This window comes from Dasypus novemcinctus, assembly GCF_030445035.2.
Source record: "Dasypus novemcinctus isolate mDasNov1 chromosome 19 unlocalized genomic scaffold, mDasNov1.1.hap2 SUPER_19_unloc_1, whole genome shotgun sequence".
NCBI classification, from domain to species: Eukaryota; Metazoa; Chordata; class Mammalia; order Cingulata; family Dasypodidae; genus Dasypus; species Dasypus novemcinctus.
The window spans coordinates 142,370-154,297 of record NW_026688134.1 but is presented as its reverse complement, the minus strand read 5'-3'; the positions used below and the strand labels follow the sequence as shown (position 1 = coordinate 154,297).

The window sequence follows — 11,928 nt, the reverse complement described above, 5'->3', positions numbered from 1 at the left end:
TTTTGGCTGCCGTGGACTTATCCTAGGAATTGACTCAAGGACATGATTTCCTTTGTCTTGGATAGTTTTCTTGGAGTGGAATTATCAAGAATTGTGGTAAGTTTATATTTTCAAGAAACTGACAAAATGCTTCCCAAAGTAGCAGCACCATTTTGCATTCTCACCAGAAATGGTTGAGGGCTCCAGTTTTTCCATATCTTCTTGAATAGTTGGTGTTATGTCTCTTGGTTTTAGCCTTTCTAGTATGTACAGCAGATTTCAACTTGTATTTCCCTAGTGAAAAAATGGATTGAACTTTTCTTCTCTGGTCAATGTGTATTCCCATTTTTTCCATTTTTAAGTGCTGTTTGCCCTTAAAAAACAAAACAAGTTTATTCGTACGTATCAAGAAAGCATACAGTTCATCCACGGTGCACTATCCGTGGTAGTTGGCACAGTCACATAGTTGTGCCTTGATCACCTCGGTCATCATTACAGTGTTCTCATTATTTTAGTAATAATAATGATAATAATAAATGTAAAGTAAGAAAATCCATGCCCTCGCCATCTCTCTCGGCTTCCGTTGCTGTCCACAGATCCCATTTCTGGCTACTTTTGCACAAATATATTTTTTCCCTGTATAAATTGTTTCATATTCATTTTATATAAATGGAAGCATACATTATGTTCCATAATCCACATAGGTCATTGTAACACAAGCTTCCTGCACTTGTCCTTTTGTGTCTGGCCTGCTACCCTCAACCAAAGTCCTCCGGGTTCATCCATGCTGTCATATGGTTTATGACTTACTTTGTTCTTACCTCTGCACAAGAGTCCGCCGTGTGAATCCACCACAGTTTATCTGTTCATCGGCTCATGGACACCTGGGTGGCTTCCAGCTTTTGGAAATTGTGACTAACGCCCCTGTAAATGTAGGTGTGCAGATGTCTATTCGTGTTGCTACTCTCCGTCCTTAGCCTTATTGCAGGATCCCGTCGCAATTTTCTATTCAACTTCTTCAGGAACTGCCAAACACAGGAACTCCTCCACAGTGGCTGTACCATTCCGCATTCCTACCAGCAGTGAATAAGTGTTCCTATCCCTTGACATCTCCAACACTTGCAGTTCTCTGGCTTTTTAATAGTGGCCATTTTGGTAGTAGTGAAATGATATCTCATTGTTTTGATTTTCATTTCCCTAATCATTACCAATGTTGAACATTTTTCATTTTGTATTTCTTCTTTGGACAAATGTCTATTAATATCTTTTGCCCATTTTTTAATTGGGCCATTTTTCTTTTTATGGGTGACTAGTAACATCTCTTTGTATATCCTGGATATTAAACCCTTTCGGAAGTGTGATTTCCAAGTATTTTCTCCCATTGATTTGGCTGTCTTTTCACCCTTTTGAGAAAGCCCTGGGAGGTGCAATAGTGTATTTGTCTGTTAGGTCTAACTCATTTCTCATATTGTTTTTAAGTTCTCTGTTTCCTTCTTGATCTTCCGTCTAGTTCAATCTAATGATGTGAGAGGTGTGTGGAAGTCTCCAGTGATTATTGTAGAGATGCCTATTTCTCCTTTCGGTTTTCCCTGCGCTTATCTCATGAATTTTGGGGAACCTTGGTTAGGTGCATAGGTATTTATATCTGTTCTATCTTCCTGGTCAATTGTTCTTTTATTAATACTTAATTGCATTCTGTATCTCTTAAAACTTTTTTGCATTTATAGTCTGTTTTGCCCATATGTATATATGGATTATCCCTGCTATCCCTGCTGTTTTTTGGTTACTATTTGCATGGAGTGTCTTTTTCCAGCCTTTTCACTTTCAGGCAGTTTGTTTCCCTGGGTCTAAGGAGGGTCTCTGGTAAACAGCGTATGGATGGCTCATGCTTCTTTTTTTTAATACATCCTGTCAGCCTGTACTTTTGATTGGAGAGTTTAATCCATTCACAATCACTGATATTACTGTAAATGAATTATTAATTTCCACCATTTTGTTCCTTGGTTATCATGTGTCATATCAAATTTGGGTCTGTCTTTTCAGACTTTGTTTATCTTTTTTGCTATTTCTTCTTCTGTACTCTTCCCCAAGACTCTCTCCTGTCTTGTTTTTTCAGGTTCTAAAGCTTTCTTTATCTCTTCTTCAAGATGGATTCTTTATTAGAACTGTCTCAGTTCCTGTTTGCTTGTGAGTATTTTATATTCTCACCTGAATATTTGAAGGAAAATTATGCAGAATGCAGAATTCTTTTTTTTTAAAAAAGATTTATTATTTATTTATTTAATTCCTCTCCCCTCCCCCGGTTGTCTGTTTTCTGTGTCTTTTTGCTGTGTCTTGTTTCTTTGTCCGCTTCTGTTGTCGTCAGCGGCACAGGAAGTGTGGGTGGTGCCATTCCTCGGCAGGCTGCTCTGGCCTTCGCGCTGGGCGGCTCTCCTTATGGGTGCACTCCTTGTGCGTGGGGCTCCCCTACGCGGGGGACACCCCTGTGTAGCACGGCACTCCTTGCGCGCATCAGCACTGCGCTTGAGCCAGCTCCACGCGGGTCAAGGAGGCCCGGGGCTTGAACCGCGGACCTCCCATGTGGTAGACGGACCCCCTAACCACTGGGCCAAAGTCCGTTTCCCAGAATTCTTGGCTAGCAGTTTTTCTCCTTCAGTCTCCCCATTGTATCATACCACTGTCTTCTCTCCTCCATGTTTTCTGGTGAGGAATCTGTACTACATTTTACTGGATATCCCTTGGAAGTGATGGTTCCCTTTTCCCTTACTGCTCTCAGAATTTTCTCTTTATCTCTGACATTTGACTTTCTGAGAAGCATGTTTCTTTGAATAGGTCTAATAGGATTTATTCTAATTGGGGTATGGAGGGCTTCTTGGACATGCAGGTTCATTTCTTTCTTGAGAGTTGAGAAATTTTGAGCTATTATTTCCTCAAGTACTCTTTTTTTCTGCCGTTTCCCTTCTCCTCTATTTGGAACTCCTATGACATATATATTGTTGCTTTTTGTGTTGTCATTCAGCTCCCTGAGCCCCTGCTCAATTTTTTTCCATTCTTTTCTCTCTCTTCAGTCTCACCTGTTCTGTCTTCGGTGTCACTTCTATCATTTCAAGTTTGCTGTTGTGTGGCTTTAATGAGCTTTTGATCTCACCTATTGTGTCTTTCATTCCCATGAACTCTGTTACTTTTCTCTTCTGGATATCAAATTTTTCTTTGCGCTTGTTCAGTATCTTTATGATCTTGTTTATTTCTTTAGCCATGTTGCCTTCATTTCATTAATTTCAGGAATTTGTGTGAATCTCATTGATTAGTTCTCTGAAATTCTGCATTTCTTTGGGGCTTTGATATCTTCCTTTTCCTGGAATTTTCTTAGTCTGTCTTGTCAATTTTTGCTGATGTGTGAGCATCTGATTCAGATGCAGTTTACTCACTTGCTCAATATCTTTTTCTTTTACTGGAATTTAATGCAGGAGGTTGTGGTTTACTGCTGCTCTTTGATTCTTGGTTCAAACTGGATTGTTAGGGTTGTCCCTGTTCGTTGCTCAAAACTGGGCTCTGGTCCCACTGTATTAGTCAGGCAAATGGGTGCTGATGCAAAGTACCAGAAGTCTGTTGGCCTTCATAAAGTGTATTTATTTGGGGTAGAAGCTTTTAGTTACCAGGCCATAAAGTGTAAACTACTTCCCTCCCCAAATTCTGTTGCCCCGTGTTGGAGCAAGATGGCTGCCGACATTTGCCAAGTTTCAGGCTTCCTGGATTCCTCTCTTCCCAGGATTCATTTCTCTCCAGGATCTCCTCCTCTGTTTTCTCCACAAGGTCCACTGTACTCTGTGGCTCTTTAGGCTTTGCCTACAGGCAGACAGCTGTATCCTCCGTGGGGCTTGAGCTGTGTCTGAGGAGCTGTCTCTGTTCCTCTGGTGGTGGTCTCCTGTGTGTTCACTTCCTGGGCTCCAGCTGAAAATCTCCAACCATCTCTTCTGCCATGTTTTCTGTGTGAGTCCCTGCCCACCAAGGGGGTAGGAATGCAATGTCTTACTGACACGGCCCAATCAAAGCCTTGATCGTTCTTTAATCTTGTAATCCTTGGAAACCAGTATAAACTAGTATGGCCAGAGGAAAAGACCAGTTTTCAAACATAATCCTATATTTCTTTTTTGAGTTCATCAATCATATCAAAGTGCTGCAGCCAGTAATGGGTTACAGACCTGCTTCCTAGGGCCTTGGGAGGGACCCCAGAAAGGCCAGCGAAACCCTAACTTAATTATTTATTTTCTCATGTGTACTACGTATTTCTGCCAGCAGGTGGCACTCCTTGGCAGCCCTTCCGGTTCAATGCAGGGTTGGAGTGTTTTTGCTGTAACACAGACTGGAGGAGTGTGATGGAGGTTCCTGCCTGGAGAGTAAGAGCCTTGTAATAGACACTTTCTCAGGAACAGTTCTTCAGCTTTCTCTGGCAGCCCTCTCCCTTTTCCTGGGTAGGAAATGATTCCACTCCCTTCTCTGTCTTCAACAGTCATTCCTCTTTAGTAGAAAAGGAGACTGAGAGGGTCAGATCTCTTTAGTCCCTTGCAGGCTCCCAAGGCAAAGTATGGCACAGCCCCACCTGGCCCAGTAGGGCTCATGGGACACAGCAGATCAAATTTGTGGTTCAGAAGCTGAGTCAGCCTTAGGCTGTGTCCCTCTCCTGTTTCCTGGGGAGGTGCATCCTCAACAGTCAGTCCAGGGTATAAGAGCAGGAGACTGAGAGTGTCCGATTTCTTCATCCCTGTTTAGTCTCCCAAGGTAAACAACGGTGTGGTCCCACCTGACCTGGAAAGGCTGGTGTGGACACAACCGACCAGATTTGTGGGTCAGTAGCTGTCAGCCTTAGGCTGTGTCCCTCTTCCTCTCCTTTGCAGGTGTGGTGGCTCTCCTTTGTCTAGAGTTCGCTCAGAGACCTGAGTATTCTAAAGACTGTTTAGAGTTAGGGAGGGTGCCAGGAGCAGAAGCTGCTGCTTTCATCTCACAGTTTTGCTGTGTGGTTCCCTTCCTTTGTCCCTCTCTGTTCTGGGTGGTGTCCAGCCTTTCCCTGCTGTCCTAAACCCTAGAAGATCTTTTTCCAGCCCATCATCCCGTGCTCCAGCTACTTTTCTAGAGGAGGAGAGGTCCATGTATTTCTTATCCATCATCTTCCTGAAAGTCCTCACTAGTATATTCTTGCCATCTCCAGTGAATTCAGCCTCCATGGATCTGCATAAACTGACACTGCATTTACCATATATCCTACAGGAATTTCTACTTGATTAGAAGCAAAGTTTTTTTTAGGTGGAATCATTTGAATCCTAGGCAATCTATTCTATCACATTTATTCACTAATCTTTGTGGTAAATACAATAATTATAGATTTGAAAATATTGTTATCTTAGTATTTAAAAATAATCACTTAATTATAGTGTATTTTTCCATCCAGTCTTCCTTTTCTCTACATGTGTTTTCATTGATTGAGTTACTGACTCTCCATCTTTGGCCATTAACAGTGGGACAGTCATGGAGGATGCGTAGGGTCAGTGCTGGCTCCCTCTAATGCGGATCTCCGGTTGCATTTCAACTAAAGTTTTGGACACCAAGTTAAGAACCAAGTGGAATCTAAGTTCTTCTTTGTCAGAAATTTGAGCCTCTAGAGGGTCCACATTAATTATATAATCCAGTACACTAACTTTTCTTCCCAATGCCTGTGCTTTTTGGAAGAGCTCTTGGCTGTGGTATCACTGGGATGGTTGACAGGTCATTGTATGTGATGCCTCACAACTCTCAGGATTTTGATCTAACCCAGAGTGATATAAGCTTTCTTTTAGTTTTGGACATCAGGATCTATGCCAGTGTTACAAGTTATCTGCACAGCTAACCTCCCTAGGCCGTGTGATCATGGAGGCCACCTTATAAAGATGGACAGCTTGGACTCTCTGTAGGCTCAGTAATTTTAAGCACATGCACGGATGGTGGAACTCACTTGCAAGGTTTCCTTTTCTTTTTTTTTTTTTTTGGTTGTTTTTTGGTTCTTTTTTTAAAAAGATTTATTTTCATTTCTTTATATCTCCTACCCCCTCATTGTTTACACTTGCTGTTCTGTTTCTCTTCTTTTGTTTCTTTAGGAGGCACCAGGAACTAAACCTGGGACCTCTGATATTGATGGGAAGTGCCTAATCGCTTACGCCTCCTGAGTTCCCTGCCCTTTTTGATTTTGTCCTTCTGTTTTTCCTCTTGTGTCTCTTGTTGCATCAGCTTGTTATGTCAGCTTGCCATGGTTGCCTGCCTTGCCAGCTTGCTCTCTTCTTCAGGAGGCACCAGGAACCTTTTCTCCCTGCTTTGTAGTGTCTCTTATTATGTTTTTCCTCTTGTGTCTCTTGTTGTGTCAGCTTGCTGTGCCTGCCCATCATGCTAGCTTGCTGTCTTCTTTAGGAGACACTGGGAACCAAACCATTGGCCTCCCATTTCATAGGTGGGAGCTTCATCTCTTGAACTACATCCTCTTCCCTGCATGGTTTCTCGTGGCCCCATGACTGAGTGATGACTGCAGGTCTGAAGTGCAGAGCATTGGAGCTACATGCTTGGGGTCACATTAAGGCCCATCCCCTTTGAGCGCCAGATCTGGAGCAGTCCACCTCATCTGGGAGAATTACACGCAATAACCCCCACAAGCTCACACAGTCTCATAGTCTGTAGCAGTTTGTTAGAATTATGAATCCCCAAAATAGGTACTGAATTATGTTTGTAAATTGGTCTCTACCTGGGCATGATTGAATTTTGATTGGGGCATGTCAGTAGGGTATTGAGTCCCCTCCCACTGGTGGGTGGGGACTCAGAGATGAAAGACATGGTGAAGTACAGAGTTGGAGAATTTGATTTTGGAGTTTTGATGCTGGAATTTGGAGCTGAAGCCCCAGGAAGTAAGCACACAAAGGAGCTTGGTTGGGGGGAAAGAGAAGCAAGCCTTTGGAAGAGAGGAACCCTGAGATCAGAGAGAAGAAAGCCTTGGGAAGAGAGGAACCCTGAGCCCATAGAGAAGCAAGTCCTGAGAAGAGAGGAACCCAGGAAGCCTGAACCCTGGCAGATGTCAGCAGCCGCCTTGCTCCAGCCCATGGCAAAAGACTTTGGTGAGGGAAGCAGCTTATGCTTTATGACTGGTAAATGGAAGCTTCTACCCCAAATAAACACCCTTTCTAAAAATCACCTGATTTCTGGTATTTTGCATCAAGACTCCTTTGGCTGACTAAAACATAGTCATACAACGGAGACTTACACATGGAATCCCTTAAGCCTTCTCACAGCCTAACCTGTAACCCCCAAAAGGAACAGATTCACTCCAGAGGACTGTGGAAGGGAGGGCAGAACTCTTTACTGGAAGACCATTCATCCTATCCCATATCCTCATTTTACAATGAGACTCAGATGGGCTAGGTCTCCAACCTAAAGTTTGCAGGAAGCCCCTTACTTTATCTCAGTTTCTCCCACAGTTTTGGATAAGCCCAGAATATCCACCATTTTTATTTGCTCTCAAGGTCACCTGCAGTGGTAGAAAAGAGAATACAAAGAGGGCAGGACCATGTTGTGTTGTTTCTTCAGGTCTTGGTGATTTAAAAAAACAAGATGGGAAACTGTGGTAAAGGCGAACACCCCATGAATAAGCTCAGCACACACCTGTGGGAAAGGCTCAGGCTCTTTCTGGGGGATGTGATTCTCAAGTCCATTTTGGTGGCAGTGACAAACATCTTAGTCAAACGAGGGAAAATGGTGCTGAGATAATTAAAACAACCTTTCAATTTGGTTTATAACCAGATGCTGCCATTTTTTTTTTTTATGCAATTTTTTTTTTTTTATAGATTTATTTATTTATTTACTTTCCCCCCCTCCCCTGGTTGTCTGTTCTTGGTGTCTATTTGCTGCGTCTTGTTTCTTTGTCCGCTTCTGTTGTCGTCAGCGGCACGGGAAGTGTGGGCGGCGCCATTCCTGGGCAGGCTGCTCTTTCTTTTCACGCTGGGCGGCTCCTCACGGGCGCACTCCTTGCGCGTGGGGCTCCCCCACGCGGGGGACACCCTTGCGTGGCACGGCACTCCTTGCGCGCATCAGCGCTGTGCATGGCCAGCTCCACACAGGTCAAGGAGGCCCGGGGCTTGAACCACGGACCTCCCATATGGTAGACGGACGCCCTAACCACTGGGCCAAAGTCCGTTTCCCAGATGCTGCCATTTTTAAAGCCCTCTTGTGTCAGGGATCTGCTCATAGGATTCTCCCTTTCAGCTCTTCCTTCTACATAACATCAGCAAGTATGTGTAGGTATAACATCATATAATAAGATCTGTACTCAATGTGAAAAGAAATGTGAGAAAGAAACACTTCTATCTTAGACAAAAACCTAAGGTGAGGTCAGGTGGCCTTACCTCAGCATTAGATGGAGTCTCCTCCTCTGCCCTGTCACCAGGAGGCCCCTCAATCAGGTCTTCCATGGGAGCTAGGGGACCCAGAGGATCCTCAGGGCACAGGGGTGCAGTTCATGTAGGACCTAGGGAACTTTGCTGGACTAGGACGAGGGGCTACAGCGTCCAGGGCTGGTTGGTTAGAAAGCATTATGTGAGGCCACTCAGACTTCCTTTGTGCAAGAAAGACTAATGAGGATGGGACAATAATCAGAAATAGAGTCCTTGGCTTTGTAGCTAAAGGCAGTCAAGATGAATGTGAAATCGTTCGTGTAGTAAAGGTGTTAAAGTACATACTGACTCGAACACAGCCCCTACCCGTGTCCTGCCCATTTTGAAGCCCAACTAAATTTCTTGTATGTCCTTGATTACTGATTTCCCTGTCTGTCCCATGTATTTTATAAGATTTTGATAAATTTTACAAGTTGATATGTCTATAAGGAAACTTTCCATTCAAACCATTTATATCGGTACACTTAATTCATTGGCATTAATTCCATTAACAATCTTTGTTAACATCACTGTTAAACTGCCAAATTTCTTCATTACCTGAAACAGAAACTCTTTATGTATTAACTATTAATTTCTTGCCCCTTTCCCGTAATTCTCCTAATATTCCTTAATCTCTTTTCCTTCTCTATTTTCTTTATCTAGATGTTTCACATATACAGAATCATACACCCTTTTGTCTTTTTTGTCATCTCATTTCACTCACTATAATCATGTTGATGTCAGCCATGTAGTAGGATGTCTAAGAAGTTCTTTACTTTCTATAGCTGAATTCCACAGTGTGGAGGTAGCACTTTTTCTTTTTTTATCCATTCACCTTCTGATGGATACTTGTGTAGTTGTGACCTTTGGCTATTGTGAATAATGCTGCTGTGAACATTGCTTTGCAAGTATGTGTTTAATCCCACCTTGCAATACATATGTATACCTATGTATATATATGCATGTATATACAGATTTTGTTAGGTAGCCGGTCATATGGTAATTCTTTGTTTCTCTTTTTGAGGGACTGCCCAACTGTTTTCCACAATACAGAATAGAATACATTGGTCAGCATTCAGAGCTTTTCAACGGATATTGAACCTTCATAGAGGTAGATGTATTGATACTGGCTCTTTAATTTTGCAAACTAAACAACTAATGTAGGATGCTGAGCGAGAAGATGAAAGATGGGAAGGGAAGATTAGGGAACTTTAGAAGTATCCATTAATTTTTATATTAATCTAAAACTGCTCTGAATAAAGTCTGTTAATGTTTTCAAAATTTGGAAGCATTATTTCAGGTGTGTTAGTGAGCCAAAGGTGTGCTGATACAAAGAACTGGGAATCTGTTAGTTTTTATAAAGTGTATTTATTTGGGGTAGAAGCATCCAGTCAGAAGGCCCTAAAAAGTCCCTTTCAAGGTAGTTTAAGAGGAGCATTCTCATTTGCCACATGTTGAAACATGATGTTGGGAATGTCTGCAAGGGTTCAGCCTGCCTTCTTAAGGCTCCATGATCCCATCTTCCTCCCAGCTGAGCTGTAGGCTGGCATGAGCTCAGCTCCCAGGGATTCTCAGCTGCTCTCTTCTCTTCACCTCCAAACTATCAGCCTCATCTCTGTGTTTTTCTTCTGTGCATCTTATTCACTGTTCTCCCTGAGTGAGCATCTGCCTAATCTTGATTTCGTAAAGTAAAAGTGAAACCTTTGAATTTAGTACAAAGGGGTATCATGCCTACAGGAACAGTCCAGCTTACAACCATGATGAATATCTCTTTTTAGAATCCATAAACAATATCAAACTGCTACAGGAGGGATGTATTTCATCTAATGTTCAAAAATAAACTAATGGCCAAACTTTAGGTTGAAACACTGCCCATTATTAGTTGTGAACCAATCTTGAGTTGTGAATGCATCCTTAATTGGTGTGATTGTGGCACTTCTGATTTAATTATTAAATTACACTTTTCACATGTAAAAGAAGAATATGACTTAGGCATTTTATGGATTTTCCCTGTGTATGGGACTTAGTAAGCTACGGTCGTCATTCTTGAATCGACATAATGATTACTTTTCCACATTACCTTCTGTAGGGCAGTGGCTCGATGATATCTTCCGGTACTCCCTCTTCTAAGCCAGATAGTGATTTTCATGGTACTCTCGGACTGGGTATCATGGGCAGTAGGTTTTTTGACTAAGAAGCAAATTTTCATTTTTTAATCTTGAGGCAAATACCTGGGAAAATCTTTCATGATTGAAAGAGCTATTGACAACTTAGAGTCAAATGTAGGAACATTATTAATGCTGTATTTAAAGTTCACAGTTTTCATCCCCTTATTTATAAGTTGCCTAGTGGACCTATGTGAATTAAAGTTGGGTTTCAAGAAAATCTTGTTGTTTTATGTTGACTTAAAATACTCAATGGATAGATATGAAGGTTTGTGAAATTTGCAGTAGGCGAAGTGACTACTTAGTTGGGCAATATTTGGAAACTCTGTAGGCTTGGTAAATTTCAGCAGTGTGCACAGATGCTAAATCTCCTTTGTGTAGAATCTACTATTCCCATTCCACAGTTTCAAGGGTAGGTTCATTGTATCAACATTGAGGTTACTTGATGGGGTGCATATTAGGCTCTTCCACATGAGATTGGGCACTTTTGTCTCTATGCCTGGGATCCTCCGTCTGAGTTGTGTGTATAAAAAGAAACCCACTACATATGGCTGTGATGAGGACTGAATGCATTCCTCTATGTAAACTTTGCAGGGTAAGATGCGATTATATTCTTGATGTAGTTGACAGTGGCAATTGTCCTGTGTAAATAAGACCTATGTCTAGGAGAAATATACAGTAGCACACATACATACAAACATGCACAATCACACTACACATACATTGACAATCTGCAACTCCACTTTATGATAAGCCAGACCACCCTAAGGGAACCTAGCTGATTCCAGGAACAGTAGTAACATGATGAAAGTTCTTTCCTGAAAATTCAGTTTCTCTCACCACACCCATAATCCTTGTTCTCACATGGGACGTGGAATCACTGCGCTACCCACTGTAAAGCCAAGAAGGAAGCCCTGTCGTGGTTGTATTAGTCAGCCGAAGGGGTGCTGATGCAAAATACCAGAAATTGGTTGGTTTTTATAAAGGGTATTTATTTGGGGTAGGAGCTTACTGATACCAGGCCATAAACATAAGTTACTTCCCTCACCAAAGTCTATTTTCACATGTTGGAACAAGATGGCTGCCGATGTCTTTGGGCGTTCAGGCCTCCTGGGTTCCTCTGGGCTCAGCTCCTCTGTTTTCTCCACAAGGTCAGCTGTAGACTATGGGGCTCTCTAGACTTGCCTGTCTCCACAAGGTCAGCTGATTCACTTCCTTTCACGGTGGAGTCACTTGCACCTTCTACGCACCTTCTCGAATCTCAGTGAGTGGAATTGCACAGATTACCCTCTCTCTCTTCTCTGCCTGTGCCCCTTGGTCTGCCTCCTCTAACCTGGCATAAT

The 11,928-nt window shown here is 42.4% G+C and overlaps 1 long non-coding RNA gene across 2 annotated transcripts in view; it reads left to right on the top strand.

The window, feature by feature from the left end:
- LOC131277421 (uncharacterized) overlaps nt 1–11,928 on the top strand; it is a 149,494-nt gene continuing 137,566 nt past the window's right edge. For both annotated transcript variants that reach the window (XR_009184591.2, XR_009184590.2), the window contains exon 1: nt 1–96. This is a non-coding gene — a long non-coding RNA (uncharacterized lncRNA). The remainder of the gene's footprint in view (nt 97–11,928) is intronic.